At 40.5% G+C, this 21,811-nt stretch overlaps 1 protein-coding gene across 2 annotated transcripts in view; it reads right to left on the minus strand.

Moving 5' to 3' along the window:
- Window positions 1–21,811, minus strand: part of CDKAL1 (CDKAL1 threonylcarbamoyladenosine tRNA methylthiotransferase) — a gene marked incomplete at its 3' end in the record, with an annotated part of 657,220 nt that overhangs the window by 137,063 nt on the left and 498,346 nt on the right. The window lies entirely within an intron of this gene.

Consider the following 21,811-nt stretch of genomic DNA (forward strand, 5'->3'; position numbering starts at 1 on the left):
AGGCAAAGAACACCCACAATTTGAAGAGATAGAGCAAAAATCACAACCAGACATGACAGAAATGTTAGAACTATCAAAAACAATTCTGATTAATACACTAAGGGCTCTAATGGATAAAGCAGACAGCAAGAACAAATGGACAATATAAGCAGAGAGATGGAAATCCTAAGAAAGAACCAAAAGAAATGTTAGAGATCAAAAATAATGTCACAGAAATGAAGAATGCCTTTATGGGTTTATTAATAGACTGAACATAGCTGAGGAAGGAATCTCTGAGCTAGAGGATGATATATCGCTAGAATCCTCAAAAACTACAAAGCAGAGAACAAAGACTGAAAGAAAAGAGAACAGAATATCCAGAGACTGTGGGATAACTAAAAAAGGTATGACATATGTGGTTATGGAATGACCAGGAGGAGAAGAAAGAGAGAAAAGAAAAGAAGAAATATTTGAAACAAGAATGACTGAGAATTTCCCCAAACTAAGGTCAGATACCAAACCACAAATCCAGGAAGCTCAGTGAACACCAAGCAGGACACATGCCAAGAAAACTACACCTTGGCATATCATTTTCAAATTACAGTAAATCAAAGATAAAGAAAAAAATCCTGAAAGAAGCCACAGGGGAAAAAACACATTACCTATAGACAACAAAGGTAAGAGTTCCATTTAACTTCTCCGTAGAAACCATGAAGGCAAGGAGAGAGTGGAGTGAAATATTTGAAGTGTTGAGAGAAAACAAAAAATCCACCAACCTAGAACTCTGTACCCTGCAAAATTATCTCTCAAAAATGAAGGAACAATGAAGACTTTTTCAGACAAACTGAGGCAATTTGCTGCCAGTAGATTGCCTTGCAAGAAATGTTAAAAGGAGTTCTTTACAGAAAAGGAAAACAATATATGTCAGAAATCTGATCTACATAAAGAAAGCAAGAGCACTGAGGAAGGAATAAGTGAAAGTGAAAGAATTTTTATTTTTCTTATTCTTAATTGATCTAATAGATAACAGATAATAATAGCAACAATGGATTTGATTATGTATGCTTAAGTATATGTGAAATACATTACAGCAATGATACAAGGGATGGGAGGAAGGAATTAGGGTTATTTTGTTATTACAAGGTATTCATACTACCTGTGAAGTTTTATCATCCTATGTAAAAGTAGATTTCTTTTACTTGGACTAGTTGTAAATGTATATTGCAAATTCTAGGGCAACCACTAAAATAAGTTGTTCTTTTTGTTTTTGTTTTTTTTAAAGTATAAATGATATGCTAAGAAAGGAGGGTTTCAACACACTTATTTTTTCCTGCTTCCTTTCGGGCAGAGAGTCTAAGAAGCGGTTAACCGATAAAGTGGCGAGTCACAGCAGCGAAGTAAGAATGAGAGAATAAGGAGCCCAGGAAACTCACCAATTGGACGATCAGGTTCTGAATAGCTGACCTGTGTGTCACGCAGGGGCAATGATGGTGCCGTGGGGACTAGGAGACTGTGGCTCTAAATACATCCCAAGAGGCTGGAGTCAAAGTTCCAGGTGATAACGGCTAGGGATCAAGGACTGGTCAGTTACTACAGGACACGGAAAGGACACGCATTCCACCTCAGGAACTGTATCCTGAGGCAAAAGGGTGGAAACAGCCAAGAGTTGCAAGATAATAACAAAGGCTGAGAATCCAAAGGGTTGTTGGTGAAGAACTAGGAACTGGGAGAATCACAGTGAGGACTAAGGACTAAGCAAAGCAGTAAGAGACACTGAGGTCAGGGATGAGAAATGAAGTAGCCAGGAAGCCTGCAGAGGAGAGTGCAGGCCGTGGCTCCCCAGGATGTGGTCGGAGGCTGAGGCAGCTCTGGGATCTTCTATTACGCTTCCTGCAGAGGCAGGTTCCCCTAGTCAGCGTGTGGGCAACGCGGACCCCATTAAACTCAGTCTGAAATGGGACAGCATTTGGTTGAAGAGGGAAAATAGTACGGTGTACTAGGGAGGTCAGCTTTTGATAAAAGCAGAAGGAAAAGAACTGAGTCTATAGATAGATTATGCCATTTATACTGTAAGAAAGTAGGTCGAGTATAGGAATGCTGAGGCAGAGAAAAAAGACGTAGCTTTGTTGAATCAAAGAAATGGCTAAATGATTAGAGCACACAATGCAAGAAATGTGACAAATGATCAAATTTGAGCTGCAGAAAGAGTTTTGTTATGCTGTTAGAGATGGAGCATGGGAGCAAGGCTAGAGGCTGAAGACTGCGAGAAGAGGGTCCAGTGGTTCTGCAGAAATGACACCATCCCAAAGGCAGCGAGCGGCAAGGGGAGTAGGTGGGATGGGCGTGAGAAAGTGCTAAGAGGCAGGACAGGCGGCACTTGGTTAGACAGGAGTACACGACAGGGGAGAGCAGAGGATGACTCCAAGATTTCTGACGCAGACAGCTGAGGGGAGAGAGGTACCCTGCACTGAGATAAGGAATCTAGACTGACAAGCAGGTTTGAGTGGTGAGGTGAGGGGGCAGGGAGTTCAGTTTTGAATACAGTGACATTTGGAGAGTTAATCTGAAAGAAGTTAGACATAAGTGTATGGTGCTAAGAAGACAGATGTGGTGCTAATTATCAGAAAAACGCAAATCAGAACTACAATGAGGTGCCACCTCACACTGGTCAGAATGGCCGCCATCAAAAAGTCCACACACAACAGATGCTGGAGAGGGTGTGGAGAACAGGGGACCCTCCTACACTGTTGGTGGGAATGTAAGTGGCTGTTGGTACAGCCACTATGGAGAACAGTATGGAGGTCCTTAAAAACTAAAAATAGAGTTGCCATATGAGCCAGCAATTCCACTCCGGGGCATATATCCAGACAAAACTATAATTCAAAAAGATACACGCACCTCTATGTTCATAGCAGCACTATTCACAATAGCCAAGACATGGAAACAATCTAAAGTCCATCAACAGATGAATGAATAAGGAGGATGTGGTACATATATACAACGGAATACTACTCAGTCATAAAAAAACCCAAAATAATGCCATTTGCAGCAATACAGATGGACCTAGAGTTTATCATACTAAGTGAAGAAAGTCAGAAAGAGAAAGACAAATACCATATAATCTCACTTATATGTGGAATCTAAAATATGACAAAACGGAACTCATCTACAAAACAGAAACAGAGTCGCAGACATAGAGAACAGACTTGTGGTTGCCAAGGGGGAGGGATGGACTTGAAGTCTGGGATTAGCAGATGGAAACTATTATATGTAGGATGGATAAACAACAAGGTCCTACTGTATAGCACAGGGAACTATATTCAATATCCTGTGATAAACCATAATGGAAAAGAATATAAAAAAGAATATGTATATATATGTACTGTATAACTGAATCACTTTGCTGTACAGCAGAAATTAACACAAAATTATAAATCAATTATATTTCAATTAAAAAAAAAGAAGAGAGATTTGGGAGTCATGAGCCTACTGGTGTAATTTAAAGCGGGAGAGGGGATATGATCGCATAGGGAATATAAGGACACAAGAAGATTAAGGTTAAAATCCAAGCAAATAATTCCTCTCTGACTACTGGGCCGGGTATCTGCTTTAGATTTCATATGTAAAATGAAGGAGTTGGATTAGGCCAGTGGTTTTCAACCCTGGTTGCAGGTTAGAATCACTGGGGAGCCTCTGAAGTATATGCATGCTCTGGTCCTAATCCCTAGTGATGCTGCTTTCATTGGCACGGTGGGACCTACTCAAGTGTATTATTTAAAAGTTCTTGAGTTTTCCTATGAGCAGCCGAAGTTGGGAACCACTAGCCAAGCTGATCCCTAAGGTCTCTTCCAACTGTTAACGTCTATTCTTCTCTCTCAGTTCCACACTGTCTTTCAGCTGTTGCCATCCTGGGCTGTGAATTCTATCAGGCATTCCCATTCTTAATCTCATATTATGCCTATAGCTTTGCCTTATTTCCTGACCTCTTCCTTGACTTAAAAATGGACTCTATGCAGGAATTCCTCTGGGGCACGTTGAGGTTTTGGCTGCAGAGAACAGGCTGCTCTTACATATTTAGTTCCCTATGTGGTGGGAGCTTTTTAAAAATCAGTGGAAAGCTAATTTAATAAATCTGAACCTTTATTTTGTTATCAATGTATAAAACATCAGAGGCTTAATTAAAAGCACTTGACGTTATCAGCGCTCAATCACAACCTCACTTTTATATCGTAGGTTTTTGGCTGGTGTCCCTAAGATGATGAGAATCACTCAAGATCACCGAGAAGAAGGAAAAACAAGCCCCTGGAATTTAAACAGTCGACCCCCAAATTTAGAAATCAATTAAAAAAGTCAGTGATGTGAAGTATGTTTGGTGATCAAAAATACCCCAAGATACTCAGGGAAACACACAAACTTCAAAATATCACCTGCTTTTCCCTTATATGGTACATATATATAATACTTCTGTGTTCTACGAGAAACAACTCTACTGGGAGGATGGTAGGAAAAATAAAAATCAAGCTTTATTTATTTTTTCACCTCTCACTTTCCAGTAAGATCTGCAAGATAACGGAAATGGCAATGAACGCTGCTGGCTGGAGTCCTAAATTTCCTTCTCTCCCTCCTGTTACAGCAAATTCAAGGAGAGTTACCACGTTCTTTAGTTTCTCCAATCTTCACAGTGCGGGGCCCAGTATAACCTCCATTCTTGGAAGACACTGAAACAGCAGACTTCTGAGAGGGGACGTTAGAAAATGGGTGAGTGAATTTGTTCACCCGACTGTAATGGTGCTCAAGTAAAATAACCAGGTCAACGTGGAAACGTAGCACTGATTTTAAAGCACAGCAGTGTCGGCGGGAAACATTTCCCTGGCCTTATGGTTTCTAAAGTAACCTCAGTGGAATGAAGGGGCAATAATCAGCCTCTCGTTTTCGTAGTGCGGGAGGTGGAGGAGAAGTGGCACCATTTATCCTGGCAGATCCTCAACTAAGCAACAAATGCCGGAAGAAAATGCAAAGCGGGAATTCTGCATTAATGCAGTGGTACCTGATAAAATAAAAGGTAAGTAGCCGTATCTCCTTATATCAAGCTCACCTTACTTTCTAAAGAGAACATTTGTTTGCAAGGAAAGGTCATTCTTTGAAAACAAAGGCATGGCTGGCACCTAAGGAAGGAGACTTAACCAGTTTGTGGTGCTAGGTGTTGCCGAAACGAAAAGCCATTACAAGTAGTTGGAAAAGAAACAGCCTTTCAATGTAAAACAAATCCCCGCAAAAAGACGAAGTCAAAGGGGCCTAAGCACCACACGCCACACACAACGGTTCCTTCCAAGATCCTCTGCACAGTAACTTCCGGGTGCTCCAAAGTAGCACATGAGAACGTGAGTTGCTACGAATATCAATTCAGTATCACTTATCTTCGCTCTGCCCTTCCAACGAACCACAAAAGAGACTTAACTTGACCTCTCATCTGGATTACTGTAGTAATATTGTCTTTCCTGGACTACCTGAGTCCAATTGTCACCCTCTAAGTCAAGAACTGGCAAAATAGGGTCTGTGGGCCAAATATGACTTGCTGCTTAGTTTTGGGCAGTCTGCAGTTTGTTTTTACATTTTCAAATGGCGGGGGAAAAGAAATCCACAGAACAAGAATACTGGTTACCTGTGAAAATTATATGAAATTCAAATTTCCGTAAAGTTTTATTAGCACACGGCCACGCTCATTCATTCACATATTGCATGTGGCTGCTTCTGTGGACAATGGCAGCCTGGGATGGCTCCAACAGAAGCCCTAGGGCCCATAAAGCCAAAAATACTTACTACCTGGCCCTTGACAGAAAGAGGCTGCCAAGCCCTGCTTTAAATCATTGGCACGCGATCCTGACTGCACACTGGAATCCCAGGGGGATTGAAAGAACACTGATGTCTGGGTGCCGTGATTACAGATTCTGATTTAATTGATCTGGGGTGCAGCTTGGGATTTGGAATGTTAAAACTCTTTGCAGGTGAGGCTGACATGAAGCCAGGGTTTAGAACCAATGCTTAACCCAACTCTGTCCTAAGGCCAGAGTGAGTTTTCTAACGCATGGTTGTCTGCTGTCACTCTCCTCTTTAAAAACCTGCAAGGGCTCCCGTGCTCAGAGAATCAAGTTTTAAGTACTGCATTAGGGCTTTGGCCCACTTTCCCCACTAACACCAAAGACAATGTCTTGTTCCTGGCTGACCCCACATTTTCTTGAGTTCACATCTTGCTAATGCTATTTCCTTGGCCTGGAATGCCTTCCCTACCATCTCCATGTATTAAATTCATTCTGAAAAGCCCAGTTCAAAGATCCTATCCTTCTTGCTGGATCCCCCCTCCCCCAAACAGAAAGAACCCTTTAAATTATGTGCTTCCACAGTTCGCTTCACCACTCTCCCTGTGTGTCACTGCCTCCTTGGGGCAGAAGCCATGTCCTGGTTGTCTGGGTAGCATCTCTTCCCTCCACAAGGCTTTATTAAAGTGCCTTGCATGTGGGAGCTGTTCAGTAAACGCTGCCACCCTCTTCATCCCACAACATTTTGGTTTAATCTTCACTGAGCCTCCTAGACCCTCAAACGAGCCACCCCAGTCACCTTTTCCCTCCAGGCTCTCTATCTGTGAATACAACACTCAACTTGTATAACCTCAGCTTCCCCATCTTCCTTTGTCCTCATTCTCCCTACAGACTCCTGCTGCCCCCACCTTATATGACTCTGATCACTTGCCCCCTGAGTAATTTGGGTACCTCTGTGGACTGAGGTCACCTCAGCATTCCTTGGTTATTCCTCTGTGAGGAGATAGCTGCTATTCCGATTCCTCATAAGAGCCTCCCACCAGTTTTTCTGTCTTCATTCTCACCCTATATATCTAAAATACATTCTCTGAGCTTTAAAAATTAGCTATTAAATCCCTATGTTCACAGCAGCACTATTTGTAATAGCCAAGACATGGAAGCAACCTAAATGTCCATCCATAGAGGAACGGATAAAGAAGAGGTGGTACATTTATACAATGGAATACTACTCAGCCATAAAAATTGAAATACTGCCATTTGCAGCAACATGCATGGACCTAGAGTTTATCATACTAAGCAAAGTGAGTCAGAAAGAGAAAGACAAATACCATATGATATCGACTATATGTGGAATCCAAAATATGACACAGGGACTTCCCTGGCAGTCCAGGGGTTAAGAGTCCGTGCTTCCAATGCAGGGGGTGCAGGTTCGATCCCTGCCTGGGGAACTAAGATTCCCACATGCCATGTGGCCAAAAAATACTACTAAGTTAATTAATAATTAATTAAATATGACACAAATGAACTTATCTATGAAACAGACTCACAGACAGAGAACAGATTTGTGGTTGCCAAGGTGGTGGGAAGGGATGGATTGGGAGTGTGGGATTAGCAGATGCAAACTATTATACGTAGAATGGATGGACAACAAGATCCTACTGTACAGCACAGGGAACTATATTCAGTAACCTGTGATAAATCATAATGGAAAAGAATATGAAAAAGAATGTATATATGTGTATAACTGAATCACTTTGCTGTACAGCAGAAATTAACACAAAATTGCAAATCAACTACACTCCAATAAAATAAATTTTTAAAAAACCTTCAGGTTTAATAGTATCACTTATTCATTCATTTGCTGCACTGACTGTGTGCCCATCCTGCTGCAGGGGCCATACTAAGCACCGGTGAAGACAGACAGCAAGTCAGATGAGGCCACGGGACTCAACAGAACTTATAAACTAGCGGGAGAAATATTACCACACTTAACCACAACCAGGAACACAGTAACCAAATGTTTGCTAAACGAATTGCAAAAGTTCTGGGTATTAACATTGGGTGTAACACTGCTTATTAAGTGGCTGTGCTAATGAATGACCTGTTTATGGTTTGTACACAGATTACTAAGTCAAATGCAAATTTATTTTATGTTGGACAGAATTATTTTTATAACTATAAATGGTACTTTAAGATGATAATCGTAAAAACTCCAGAATTTGAAACTTATTTCCACGGGATCCCGCTTTTGAGTCAACTTATATATATGCACAACTGTTCTGTGTTAGCACATCTGCATTCTCATAAATGCTTGCTCCTTTCTCTGACAAGTTATATACAGGAGAGGGGATGACAACACCAGTATCTTTTGCCAGGTAGAAAAATACTAGGAAAGGACAAAATCAACAGCTGTAAAGTCATGGATTACTCTTACCTTAAAAATAAATAGGTAAATAAAACAACCAATAACAGTTCAAAATATAGTCAGATAACTGATTTGCTATCCATATATTTGATACTAGCTTTTATAACATACCCCCAAACACCTGATTGTGCAAGAATAAATATTACCTCCCCACCGAGGTCCTCCATCTCCCCCACCCTGTCCCTGTGGTTAATCTGAAGCTAAGCAGTTTGACAAAGGAAAGAAAACTGGGTTTAATCTGATTCCTGTAAAATTTGTTTTCACACAATTTCAGAATTTCTAGACCAATCATACATATAAACATTACCAATGCATGAGAGGTTTCACTGTTATTTCTAAAATTTAAAAAATTCCTTTAACATGTGACAACTATTCTCACCGCGGTATTTTAGAATTACCAGTTACACTGTCAAAACTCTCTCGAAGTCTGGCTCATCACCACAACCCAGCAAACCGTGGAGGGAACAAATCTGCTGCCATCCATGCGCTACACCGTCTTTATTTTTATCTTCAAAGGTTTACTATGCTATAAACTACTTGAAATTAGGGAGAGGGCAGGGACAAATGGTTTTATTTAACTTTTTTCTACTTATTATTGTTACAACGTCTGATGCCTGTAAATTGTTTTAGTAAGGACAAATTATATAATTGAAAAAAAGTAAAAATAGTAAGTCATATTAGAGATGTAACTATGAGAGAATAATATTTTGCGAGTGGATAAAATAAATGCGGGGTGGGTTTTTCTAATTAGTGTCCTGGAGTCCTATGTCTTTCTGTATTGTCATTAAATACTTTTCTTCCTTTCATTTACAGAGAGATGGTAACATGCTTTTACTAAATCTAACGTTCAATGAGCTTGGAGCCCAACATTGTGAAATACATAGGGTTGTACAGTCTGGATCTGCACAAACTCTATTAATGCTCAGAGCCTCATCCTGGCTTCCAGAAGCTAATCCACATCGCACCCAAGGGGGAAAATGATGAAAAAAGAATGGAGGAAACTAAATTTCTCTGACCCACAGATAAGCGGCTCTACAGTTCTAAAAACTGATCAAAACCAATGCATCTCTTTCATGACCCCAAATAACCTCTGGTATCACCCCATTTGAAGAGAAGCTTGAAAATTGTTCTGTGCCAGTTACTGCTGAATCGCTAGATAAGCCCACAACTCGTTTTTATTATGATTCCACAACTGGGACCTGGAAGGTCACACATGACAATGTGGGTTTGATAATGCTCCTACTTTCTACATCTAATTTAGCACCTACTGTAAAAAAATCACTTCTATCAGCAACTCGACCATCACCGATATCTCTCTCTGCCCCATCACATCAATAATAAGAGTCTAAAATTCATTTCAGGGGTGGCTGGGCTTTTTGACCTATTTTCTCCTCTAGTACTACGTCAAAAATAGACTTATTTTTGTTCCATGTATTAAACATACACATTTTCTTTTTTATCTTTGGCCTTTATGACAGAGAGTCTTTACTGGATAACCAGAAGACAATTTAATATACAGCTCAATCTTCTCCATTCTCTCATCCTCATGTCACTTCAGAAATCAGTCGATTTTTTTTTTATGTTGTAGAGCAAGGTTACTAGGCAAACAGCCAGTGGATGAAAGTTTCTGAGGCTGGCTCTAAGCCAAGCAATATTTTCAGCCACTGGCAAGGACGGTGCAGGGTGGGTGGGTGGGCGGTAGAGGCCTAGGAAATTAGAGAAAGGGCAAGACAGGAGGAACATAAAGTGGCTGAGGTTTGCCCTGTGCCCATTCCAACACTTCAGACAGCTCCGGCTAAACATAATTCATGTTACATAATAGCTTTCAGAGAAATTAATCCATGCTCACACAAGCAGGAAAAAATACCCAGAGAGGGTAGGTTTCTGTACCAAATGACAGGCCTGATCATTTTAAGTAATGAGAAAATGGGCAGAACACGACGCTTCTACTAAGTCCAGGATCCCAGACCTCCTTGGAGGCTGCAGGACTGTTATCCCATCAGCCAGGCTCTCTATTCTCAGGAGGCCTCTGCCCACCACCTGAGGCATATTCTCAGGGCTCAGAGTAGGCCTTCCTCCTCAGCCTTGGGATAAGGCTCTCGTGTCCCTGTCAATTTCTCATCTCTTGCCTCTCTTTCTTTCTCTCTCCAAAGAGGAAGAGCTGAGAAGTGAGAAGACCCTGACATTCACTTATTGTGACTATTGTGTGCTTTCTGCTTTTTCACTGGGAGATGATCCTGAGGTGAAAAAAAAAAAGCCTGTACGTTTAAACATACATGAATGTTTACAATGCAAAAGGACAAGAATACCTTAGAAGAAGCTCAGTGAACTACCTAACTATGATGATTTTAAAGGAGTTATGCTTAAAGTAACTTCAATCAATGTCAAAGTCCAAACCCCTTTTTTGACATTTATATAGTGCTTTATATTTTCAGAGTGTTCATAACTCTAGTTCAATGATAAGCATTCATCCATTCACTCAAAGGTTTACTGAACACTCCACGCATTTTAACAGCAATTAGCCGCCTTCCCTTCACCCTGTGACTGGATATACTGGCTTCTTCTATCACCAAGAGCAAATGACCATAAACTTCATTGTTTTTAAAAAAAATTCCAGAGCAATGTCGGAAGTTCTTTATGAACATATTAGTTGTAGAGGGATGCTATATGTTCTTCGTAGTTCTTTTTCTCTTCCAATGCCAGCATCTTCCTAGCTGTTTATACTCATGTGTACCTCAACAAGTTTCTAGGTTGGAGAGTTCGCCTTGATGTAATCTTTTTTGTGTATGTTGTTTGGTTCTAGCAACTCTCTTAATCCTAACCTCCCTGAAACATTTGCTTATCTTTTCAGTTGTTTTCCAAAATCACTTACACACACATACAATCTAAAAGAGTCAACCTCAACAGTTTCCCAGCTGCCCTTTCCTATTTTTGCTTCCTTAGAAGTAACTACTTTTCAACTCTTTTAAGTTTATCCTTTCTTTTATCATATTGCTAAATAACATCTTTATTGCTATTGTTAATTTTTTAGTATTAAATACTATGTATTGATTTCTCACTATGGAAGATGAGCTTTCATACCTTCCCCTGCCCACCCCATTTACTTGTATATTTTCCACCCCCACTTCCCGATATGATGACATCACACACATGCCATTTAGAATTCAGCTATGTAACAACTATGATTATATTTCCTTTCATGTATATTTTGTTTTCTCTGGAGTTTTAAAGAAAAGGTCACTTTTCTCATTTGCTTAATTTTCTATGCGCTTATTGCTAATACAATCCCCAATTCTCTTCCACTTATCTAAGTCACTCTTCAAGAAGTTCATTCACACTATCCTTTTCATACTCTATCCTTTTCGTCTTCTTCCAAGTCTTTCCCTCAGACTAAATATTTAGTCCGGTTTCTCTCCAACTCTGATTCATGGCTCTCTCATTTACCATTGTCCTGGAGATTTTGCTTGCCTCTCATCTGTGTTGAGCTGTCTGTTCCTTTGTCTTATATCTTTTCTCAGCATACTCTCGTTTTAATGATGCCCCCAAATTCTCTAAAAGCCTCCTGAAAAAGTGCTATCTTGGAACCTGATTGATGCTTTGGTGAGATATTAAATTCTAGGACGGGAAACATTTTTCTTCAGAATTGAGAAGGCATCATTCATTTGTTTTCTGGGCGCCACTAAGAAGTCTGAAGCCATTCTGATTCCAGATCCTTTGAATTTGACTTGGGTTTTCTCTCTTATCTTAGTCTATTTTTCATACATACTGCTGGGCTCAGGGTGATGGCTTTCCGTCTGGCAATTCATGTCCTACAGTCATAGGAAATATCCTTGACTTATTTCATTGACAACTCCTTCCTTCTCTGTCCACTTATTGTGGAATTCCTATTATTTGAATGTTGGACCCTTCTGGATTGGTCCTCTAATTTTCCTTTTATTCCCCTACTATTTTCTATCTTGCTTCCTTTTGTTCTACTTTCTGGAGGTTTCTTCTACTTTATCTTCTAATTCTACTGACTTTTTCATTTTGCTACCATGCTTTTAATTTCTAAGAATATTTCTTGCTCTCTAAATCTTTATTTTTGGCATCCTGATCTTGTTTTAGGAATATAATACCTTCTCTCATTTCTCTGAGAATAGCAAGGATATTTTAAAAAGTTTTATTCTCCCTGCACAGTCCTGTGTCTTTTTTTTTTTTTTTCTTTCTTTCTCTCATCCCACTTCTGTTTGTTTGCTTTGGCTCTATTCTTCATGTCAGTTAATGGCTTTCCTCAGCTGTCTGGTAATCTTTGATTGCCTATTCAAGTTTAACGGTAAAGTATTATAATGAACTGAACTGTGTCTCTCCCCAAATTCATACGACAAAGCCCTAACTCTCAATGTGACAGCATTTGGAGCTAGGACCTTTAAGGAAGTAATTAAGGGTAACAAGGTCATAAGGACAGGACCTTAATCCAACAGGACTATAAGAAGAAGAGACAGAAAACCCTCTCTCTGCACACTCAGAGGGAAAAGAACATGTTGGGACCCAGTGAGAAGGTGGCCGTCTACAAGCCAGGGCGAGAGGTCTTACCAGAAACCAACCCTGCCCGCACCTTGATCTTGGATTTCCAGACTCCAGAACTGTGAGAAATAAATTTCTGTTGTTTAAAGCCACCTGTCTGTGGAATTTAGTACGACAGTCCTAGGAGACTGATACAGGGACTAAAAAGCTGACTGAAATTTCTGAGCCTATGCCCGGGCTTGTCAATGTCTTACTACAGGATGATCTGGCTAGACTGTTTAATTCTGGAACTTCTGATGTCAACATCTTTTAAGTCTTGGACTGGTCAGGTTTCCCAAAGAAACTCTTCCAAACTCTTGCTGGGAAGGTAGAGGCATGTATGACTGCCAGCATTCTATCTGCTAAATGAACAAAGAGACATGTGATGTCCATATACTGAAAGAATCTTCTTTACCCTCAACTGTGCCCCGTGGCAACCAGTCCAGAGACCTTGCATCTTCCTGTGATGGTTAATTTTATGTGTCAAACTTGACTAGGCCATGGGATGCCCTGACATTTGGCTAACATTATTCTGGGTGTGTCTGTAGGGTTTTCTGGATGAGACTGACATTTGAATTGGTAGACTGAGTAAGGCAGATTTGCTCCCTTTAATGTGGGTGAGCTTTATCCAGTCACTTGAAGACCAAATAGAACAAAAAGCCTAAGTAAGGGGGAACTCCTCCTGCCTGACTGGATGGGCTGGGACATTGGTCTTTCCTAGCCTCTGGACTTGAACTTTAACATCGGTTCTTTCTGGGTCTTGAATCCGTCAGCTTTAAGATTAGAACTTATACCATTGGCCCTCTCGGTTCTCAAGCCTTTGGACTTGAACTGGAACTACTTATCGGCCCCCTGGGTCTCCAGCATGCTGGCTGCCAATCTTGGGACTTCTCAGCCTCCATATATATATGTGTGTGTGTGTGTGTGTGTGTGTCTACATACACATCCTGCTGGCTTTCTTTCTCTAAAGAACTCTAATACGTATCTCCTTCAGAGAACAAGCCTCCCGTCTTCTGTCAGGGTAGGTGAAGGGATGTTACCTGGAAGCCTTAGTTGGGGAGGAAATAGAGAAATCTAACTGCTTCTTAAATTGTTGTCAAACAATCGTCTTCATTTTTAGTCATCTCCCTTCCTGCCTCATTCTCCCTTCCAGAGGTGCCAGCCAATTCTTGGGCCACTTAAGAATTCTGTGGGGCTTCACTGGTGGTCCAGTGGTTAAGACAACGCGCTTCCACTGCAGGGGGCACAGGTTCAATCCCTGGTTGGGGAAGTTCCGCATGCCATGAGGTGCGGCCAAAAAAAAAAAAAAAAAAGAATGCTGTGGTATGCATTAAGTTGATTATCAGTTTGGATTTGGGCTTTTCCTCCCCACCAGGTAGGTATTTAGGTTTCCCTGGGGTGGTGAGGTTAGTTGTCAACTGTCTATCTCCTTGTCACAGCAACTTTGCTGTTGCTTCTTCTGTTTTCTTTATCCTTGTAGGGTAATAACGCCTGAAATAAAAATCTCTGCACTGTAGTTTTAGTAGGATTTGGGACAGTATGAAATTATATCTGTCTTGAACTTTCTTTTCAAACTTGAAGCCAAACTTATCCTTTGAAAAATTTTTAGTACTCTTAAAAAAAACACCCTTAAACCACTTAGTGTACACATATACACGTAACTTATAAACTTCTTTTACAAAAGAAGCAATGTAAAGAACATAGTAAGTGATAATCTAACATTAGAATCCACTGTATAAAAGTGAAGAAGTTTCAGATAATGCTAGAAATTTTGTTTTTGCGTTTTTCTTGTTTATTTTTGTTGTGTTTTTAATGGAGAAATACATCAGCTGTTTTCAAAATAGTGCTTGAAAAATACAAGGAGTACAGATACTATAAAACAAAGCAAACTCCAGTCGTGAGATACTACGCATACCATATGAAAAAAATAGGCTGATATTCAGGTAATGAAAACTAGAATTAAAAATCTCCAACTTTCCAGCTTGGTAAAACAAGTACAGTTACACGAAACATTTAACAAACTAATTTTTCCCCAGTGTGTGAACAAAATGGCAAGACTAAATTTGTGCCTGGCAATTTCAGTGACACAACAGCTATTCGAAATACACACGTTCTGTACACACTTCACCTGATTTGTATGTATTCTGTTTGTGTATCTTTTCTTTTTTTAATGAATTTATTTAATTAATTAATTTATTTTTGGCTGTGTTGGGTCCTTATTGCCGTGTGCGGGCTTTCTCTAGTTGCGGCGAGCGGGGGCTACTCTTTGTTGTGGTGCACGGGCTTCTCATTACAGTGGCTTCTCTTGTTGTGGAGCATGGTCTCTAGGTGCGCGGGCTCACTGGTTGTGGCACGCGGGCTCAAGAGCGCAGGCTCAGTAGTTGTGGCTCATGGGCTTAGGTGCTCCATAACACGTGGGATCTTCCTGGAGCAGGGATCAAACCCATGCCCCCTGCACTGGCAGGCGGATTCTTAACCACTGCGCCACCAGGGAAGTCCCTGTTTGTGTTTCTTTAATAGATACACTAGTAGTATTCTTTTGTTCTAGAGGCTGTGCATGAGTAAATAAATGCCATAATGCATAAGGTCAGTCTCTACTGGCAAAGGGCATTTGAAAATTGCATGCCACAACTCTTTGCTGTTCCAAACACAACAGATTCTGTGTTCTCTGAAGACTGTGCTCAAAGAGAGAAGAAACTGTGTGTTCTGGTTATAAAAAAACAATCAAAGGTGTTACAGTTGTGCTTATTACCCTTTTGGTCTAGCTGGCACTTAAAGACAGTCTTAACCTATACTCTTAATATACATACCATTCCTTGTAGGACAGCCATAAAGGTAAGATGAAATGTCAATAAAACGCTTGGTACAGTGTCTGCATATAGTAATCACTCAATAAATGATAGCTCCTATTATCAGCTTGCGAACTTCTTAATGAGTCTTCCAATTAATGTAACTGGGACAGTTCAATCATATCACTTGTATTTATTATCTTATCACAAGCTAAAGTGTAACAAATGTCTGTGTAGCTATAGCTACAAATATATGAGACCCTCATAAATTTTCTTCATAAATGACTAGATATATATCTCCATAAAGTCAAAGAGCGATGATGACTTTCACACTGGCACGGTGTACAGCAACATCGGAAAACAATGTTAGCTACTGTTTTCTAACCATTACTTCAATTCACGTAGAAATTTCAATTTCAGCTGGTTCTATCTATGTTCAAAAGCAAAGAATTCCAGTATCCTCAAATCTTACTTTACAGAATTAGTATTACATTTATGGCTTCTCCTGCTTCACATCCCTTACCCTGGCTTATCAAGTTTGACATGATCTGACCCTTGTCCACCTCACCTACTTCATTTCCTACAAGTTTCCGCCTCACCACGATACTTCAGCCACATCGCTCTCCTCTGCTTCCCACGCCATCCCTTTCAAAGGCTATTGGGTGAGCTATGCCCTCTGCCTACAACCTTCTTTCCTAGAAGCTTGACAAGGCTGACTGCCTATTCTGATCTGAATTCATTTATCACTTCCACAGAGGCGATAACTTTGTGGCCTTTGGATCACAAAGGACCCATTCAGCCATTACTGATTCTATTAATCTATTTTAATTTGCTACTCTCTGGTATTTTGCCGACTTTTGTTTGCTGTTCTCCTCCCTGTGCACCGTGAGAGGAGCATCCTGGCCACACTGTGCATCACTGCAGTGTCAGGCACATAGGAACCTAATACATACAGTGCTGAAGGAATTGAGAGAAAAAGATCAGAAAGGCAGTCCTCGTGATTACAAGTTAGGGCTGGCAAAAACCTTCAACCCCACACTTAAAAAATACTGGAGACTCTGTGACCACCTAGAGGGGTGGGATAAGGGAGGGTGGGAGGGAGGGAGACACAAGAGGGAAGAGATATGGGGACATATGTCTATGTATAGCTGATTCACTTTGTTATAAAGCAGAAACTAACACACCATGGTAAAGCAATTATACTCCAAAAAAGATGTTAAAAATATATATATGGGAGAGTATTAAGTTTCAAGTCCTTACGTCTGGTTACTTGGGTCCCTTATATCAGACCTGAGTGCTTGACATGGGGTCTACCACGGAAGACTGGGCCTGAAAGCACAGTTTTTAAGGCACGGGAATGTTATCTTTTCTAAAAACCAGAAAACAGAAGTTTATTTATTTATTTATTTATTTGCGGTACGCGGGCCTCTCACTGTTGTGGCCTCTCCCATTGCGGAGCACAGGCTCCGGACGCGCAGGCTCAGCGGCCATGGCTCACGGGCCCAGCCGCTCCGCGGCATGCGGGATCTTCCCGGACCGGGGCACGAACCCGTGTCCCCTGCATCGGCAGGCGGACTCTCAACCACTGTGCCACCAGGGAAGCCCCATAAGTTTATTTTTAAATAATATTTTTGTTTAATCTTTTAAACTGTTCGCTTTCCAGGCCTTCAAGATTAAAAGATTACTAAGCATTGATAATTTTAACAATTAAACAGGTGTTAAAAACAAGGCAACAGGCCCCAAATGGAGTAGTCTGTGCTAAGCCTCATGTCAGCAAACCAAGACTTATTTATAGTTTCAGCTCTTCCAGAAATGGAATATTGAACCAGTGAATCAGAAATCACCTGATCAGAATTAGTGAGGTCATCTGCCTGATAGGCCCCTGCCATCCGTTGTAAGGAAAGTAACCTTGCAATAACCAATCTGCTTTTTTGCCCAGTAAAACTTCCTTGTCCTGCTCTCTTCTGCCTATTAAAGTCCTTCATACTGTAAGCTCCTCAGACCACCTCTCAATCTGCTAGACTGGATGCTGCCCAATTCATGAATTACTGAATAAAGCCAACAAGATACTTAAATTTTACTCAGCTGAATTTTTTTAAACACAGGTTATTAAAAAAAATACCTATATTAAAATGTTTTCTTAAACTGAGATATTAACAGATGATTGGTTCTTCACCTTTTGTGGAATAGGATCCCTTTAAGAATCTAATGGGGACTTCCCTGGTGGCGTAGTGGTTAAGAATCTGCCTGCCAATGCAGGGGACACAGGTTCGATCCCTGGTCCAGGATGATCCCACATGCCGCGGAGCAACTAAGCCCATGCGCCACAACTACTGAGCCTGCACTCTACAGCTCATGAGCCACAATTCTGAGCCCGCAAGCTACAAATACTGAAGCCCGCGCGCCTAGAGCCCGTGCTCCGCTACAAGAGAAGCCACTGCAGTGAGAAGCCTGCACACCGCAACAAAGAGTAGCCCCCGCTCTCCACAACTAGAGAAAGCCCGTACCCAGCAACGAAGACCCAACACAGCCAAAAATAAATAAATAAAATAAATATATTAAAAAGAAAAAGAACCTAACGAAAACCAATGAATTCCTCCTCCAGGGAAAAAAAAATACTTATAGACTCTTCCACTGCTCCACACAACTTCAGCTGGTTTCCAGACCCTCTGAAGCCTATGATGGACTAACCCAGGCCAAGAAACGCCAGCACAACTTCAGATTCCTCTAGAATCTCCTCAAGGTACGGGAATTTTAGAACATTCATCTCACCACCTACTGACCTCATAAAGAGGCCAGTTTATCCTTTTCTTGTTTCATTATTTTAAAAAATCAAGGAAAGTTAATGCTATAATTTTAATTTCCAGAAGCACAATATATTGTAAGACTGCATAGTGTGTAATTCAGGATCCACAATGTAGAAGGTATTATTTAACATGCTTTATATCATTAATTTTCAAGAGTCTAAGTAACACAGCTTCAGTTGCGCCCCAAAAAAACAGTATTGGAGAGCCTAACATTAATGACAGAAATTAGTAAATGATGAAGGTATATAGTTCCGAACTTTTAAACAAGTTATATTCTATAACTTTGTTTTTAAGTTGTTTGTTTGGAATCGGGCAGTACTTTTTTCATTATAAATGATGATTACATTCTGATAGAACTCCCATACCTCCCCAAACCCAAAACAATAACAACAAAAAACATCTAACCAATTATTTAACCTGTAGATCATGTGTGTTGTTTCAATTACATTTAAGTGTTATTTATAAGCTGCTTCTATGAATTCTTTTCCAGTTTCAGGTCATATTGTACAAATCTTATAATGGTCTCTTTTTCGTTCTGTCTCAGATCTCTGTAAGCCCAGATTCTAGAAGTGCTGTACTATCTTTGTTCTTGACCTGTTTTTCGCTGCTAGGTTTTATACGAAGCATGTTCACTAACCAGATGTTCAAGTATGTTTTTCTCATGAATGAACCTGTTTATCAAAGTTAGTGTCTTTATGCAGCTTCTTCAGCAATTATGTGGTCAGTCTACATTTAGTCTTTCATTCCATTCAACAATCATTCATTGTTGGTGCCTGCCATCTATGAGGAAATGTCCTACTGTGGACAGGAAGTAAACTGAGACAGCAGTAAGCCATTCAGGTGACACAAATCACTGTGCACACTGGTCCTTATTATGGATGGCTTTAGGATATTTATATACTCCAAAAACACTGACCTTTTTGGGAAAACTGGCTTTTTTCTGGGAAGAATGCATATGTATATACATATATGCATGTATGTATGTGTAGTAAATATTATATATACATGTATATATATATATATGTGTGTGTGTGTGTGTGTGTGTGTGTGTGTATCATCAGATTCTCAAAAAATGTTAAAAACCACTGACCTAGAATTAGAGATAGATAAAATCTCCTATAAACTACTCAGTTGGTGTCCATGGAAGTCAATATTCTTGACATGTTTGATGTTCTGAGAGGGCCAGCTGAGCACCAGATGGGAGGGGGTGGAAGACAGTAACACAGGGAGTGGTGTCCTAGCCTGCTCACACCACTGGGCAAATCAAAAGACAGGAAGTGAAGCAGGCGCTCCCTCTTTAAGAGGCAGTTCAAAGCAGATCCTTTGGGAGTCTGAAGGCTCATTCCAGGTGGCTTCTCATAGCTTTAGTTATAACCCACATACAGTCCCTCTCCCTTGGAAGAGTTCTAATAAAGAACCGTTTTCCCCATCTCATCCTATTTCCAATGATGTCTGGCATCACTTGCTCAGTCTTTGATAGACTGAGCACATAAATTGCCCACAGTTTCATGCTGTTTATGCTACTCATTGTTTTGTTAGGCTTAAGTGCTAAAGAGAAAGAATCCACAAGACCTATGGAAGGATAAGTGGACAGATATGGTCAAGTTAAGTAACACCTTACTAATTCATAAGCAAGAGAGTCAGTAGGCCACAGAGATTCAGGACACCATCCTAATCAGTGATAGACACATAAATCTTTCCTGAAAAATATTTGTTTAGGACAACGACATCTAGATCTAGTAAGATAGTTAAGAATTAAAAATGAGAGACTATGGTATTTTTTAACCTTTGTAAACTTCCTCCAAGTTTTCATTTTGTTTTTCTGTTTTCAACAGACATCAGCAAAAAAGTCAAAGTGAAAAAGGAGTTTGGGCATAGCGATGAAGGGTTTAAACCCTGGGTCTTACCTGAAGCTGGTCTGGGGGTGAAAGAAAACATGGCAACTGTTGGGAAGGCAAAGGGAGGTGCCTGGGATTCAATGCCAGATTCTGACCCTGAACACTTACAGACATGCCTTACAATAGCTAGAGCAGCACTGCGGTCTGCCTATGGCCACTGTCTATTGACCCATTTGGGCCCTATTATCTATTCCATGGGTGAAACACTGGGTAAATAATTTTACCATGTGAAGCCTCAGAGCACAGATTCCTACATCTTCAAGGTTGTCACGCTGGTTAAAGCATTTTGCCTTTAAATGAGTAAAAATTTGGCTCTAAAATTCTATACATTTAAAATAGAAATTGAGAATTCTGTATTTTAATTAAGTCAGAGCTTTATTTTAGGCACTGCTTTTCTTTCTCCCTTGCCACTATAATTTATTATTGATAGCATGGCTAGGAAGCAGAGTACAGAGCCAGAATGCCTGGTGTTAAATCCTAACTCCACCACTATCTGTGTGACTTTGAGTGAGTTACTTATACCCTTTGTGCCTCAGTTTCCTCAAATGTAAAATGGGGATAAGAACAGTCGCTACTCAGGGTTGTTGGGAAGATTAAATGCATTGATACACATAAAGCATCAAAAATGTGCTTGGTACATGGTGAACATTATACAAGGTGTAAGCTGCCAGCATCCTCTAGCTTACAAGCATACAGATTCTTCCTGTAAAGTCTCTCTTGTTCATTCTTTTCTGTCTACTCCTAAATCCACCACCGTCACCTCACGGCAACACTATTTCCTTACACTCTCAATTCCTGCCTGCAGCCTTTCTCCACTTGGATGCATCCTGCATATTCTTCCTAATTTCATCTTCCTACAATATTGCTGAAATTGCATCACTCCTCTGCTCAAAAACATCCAAACAGCAGATGTTGCCTACTAACTACAGATGATGAACTTCCTTTTTTTCCTGGTCACTCTGTGCAGCTTGCAGGATCTAAGTTCCCCAACCAGGGATCGAACCTGGGCCACGGCAGTGGAAGTGCCAAGTCCTACCCACTGGACCGCCAGGGAAGTCCCAGATGATGTACTTCTGCTGGCTCAGCTTGTGACTGTTATCTAGGTTCCCAGGGGCTAAGGTTGTGAGTCTAGGTGTGATTACAGAGTCAGAATTCCCTTGACTGGCCCCAATCCATCTTCTAAAAGGTCCTTCTCATGATTTACTATAAACCCTGCATTTTAGAAGAACTAAACTCATCTAACTCATCATTTTCTAGAAACATCTTGTCCCTTACTTCTAATATCTTTCATATAGCAAAAACCTCAGCTTAAAAGTTTCTGACAGTGACCTTGATCATCACACTCACAACCCTCTAAGTGTTAACAGCCTTTTGTATCACTCCTACAGCAGTGAAGACACACTGCCCTGTAGTACTGCCATTTACACCATCTTTCTCTTCTTTCTGGATTATGCTATTTCAGAATAAGGAATGCCTAGGAATCATCTTGATACCTCCTGGAGCACCCAGCCCAGCTCCTGGCATATAGAAGCTTATCTGATACCAGATAGATTAA

This window comes from Leucopleurus acutus (genome assembly GCF_964270905.1).
Source record: "Leucopleurus acutus genome assembly, chromosome: 10".
In the NCBI taxonomy this organism is placed as follows: Eukaryota; Metazoa; Chordata; class Mammalia; order Artiodactyla; family Delphinidae; genus Leucopleurus; species Leucopleurus acutus.